We start from the raw sequence: 1,829 nt of genomic DNA, 5'->3' as shown, positions 1-1,829 counted from the left end.
CCAGATGTTTAATCCATGGTTACAGAGGTCTGAACCGGGGCAACTGCTCCAACAGAATCCCGGCCGCATGGTCTGATTAACCTTTTAAGCTCAGGAACAGAGGAAGAGAGGGGACAGGTGATCTACCAACCAGGTGAAAGGGGCAGGGTCTCAAGGGAGGATGACACTTAGAAAGGCCAATGACCTCTGGGCATAGGGGCATCTTTTGAATTTGACCAACCACACGACGCCTTGCTGGAATCTTAAGCCTGATTGACAGGAGTCACTCAGAAAGGGGGCGAGGGGGAAGGGAGAGAGGTATAGGCACACCTGGGAAGGGACCCGGAAGTTTAAAACAGGACATTGCAACACACCGCAACATCTCCCCCTAGTTTTGTTTAAAAAGAAGAGGACTGGGTTTGTGGTGCAGAATGCTTGCCAAACCATGGTTGGTAGATCGGTTCTTCTTCTACAGGAGGGTCAGTGTTTTCCACTGAGGCTTCCAGGTCATCCATTGGAGCACTGAGGGCTTCCAAATGGTAGACCTCAGGAGGGGGGGATGAGCTTGAAATTAACTTGAGAACCATGCGTTTGATTAGTCCAAAATCAATGCTAACAACTACAATAACTATAACTAAAATAAACAGCACTAAAAACACAGTTTTCAGAACAGATCCCAACCAGCCCGCGAGTCCCCAGCCTTTGAACAGTCCATTCAGCCCGTTGTCGGTTTCTCTATTGATGTCCGAGAACCTTTGTCAAGGTAATCCGTATGTGGTTTGGGCTGCGGTACTATGTAGGAGATCGCAGGTGGGATGATCACGAGTAGGACAAGAAGCAGGCTCGGTCTCATGATGTCTCGAGGCTACACACGAACAGTGGGATCTAAACTGGTACAAGGCACTTGAGACAAACATATATTACAAATTATTCCAGATAGGAGGCTTAAATGGAATTTCCTCCAGAGAACGCGTGCGGCGTTTTCTTCTCCAGGCAGCGTGAGCAACCTGGGGTGCTTCTGCAGATTTCTCTGAGACTTTGGGAACATAGGGCTTTACCCATTTGGAAGGAACCCACCTTAAACCAGAGGGGGTGGACACACAGGCATATTCACATCCCCAAGTAACCAACTTGTAAGGTCCCACCATTTTCCAAGTCTCAGGGTCCTTTACTAAAACTGGAGGTTTTTCTTTAATCAACCTGTGACTGCTCCCCCCAAAGTGACGTAGGATGGGTGGGTTCAGGCTGTCAAAAGAACAATTCAGAAAATTGATTGTGAATAGTGCCCTGGATAACCAGATGTGGGGAGGTTCTACCTTCAGAACCTGTTGTTGCTGGTCCAGGACCCTTTTAATATCACGGTGAGTTCTTTCTACAATGGTTTGACCTGTTGGGGAGTAGGGGATGCCAGTTTTGTGCTCTACTCCCAATTGCTGCAGGAAGCTCCCGAATTCCTTGGATTTATAAGCAGGCCCATTATCAGTTTTCAGCTCCTTGGGGATGCCCATGAAAGAAAAAGCCTGTAAGAGGTGCTTAATAGCATCAATAGATGATTCTCCTGTGTGGGCAGAAGCATAGACCGCTCCAGAAAAGCTATCTACACTAACATGAACATATTTCTGCCGTCCAAAAGCCTGTATGTGTGTTACATCTGTTTGCCACAGTTCACAACTGTTCAGTCCCCTTGGGTTTGCTCCTGTGCTCACTCTAGGGAGTGCATGTTGTTGGCAATTTGGGCATGTGGACACAATAGCTTTGGCCTGTTCTCGAGTGATGCTAAACTGACGAACCAGGCCAGGTGCATTTTGGTGGAAAAGCTGGTGGCTGATTTTTGCCTGTTCAAAAACATT

This window comes from Zonotrichia leucophrys, unplaced genomic scaffold (assembly GCF_028769735.1).
Source record: "Zonotrichia leucophrys gambelii isolate GWCS_2022_RI unplaced genomic scaffold, RI_Zleu_2.0 Scaffold_159_108453, whole genome shotgun sequence".
Classification (NCBI taxonomy): domain Eukaryota; kingdom Metazoa; phylum Chordata; class Aves; order Passeriformes; family Passerellidae; genus Zonotrichia; species Zonotrichia leucophrys.
This window is presented reverse-complemented; position numbering follows the sequence as displayed.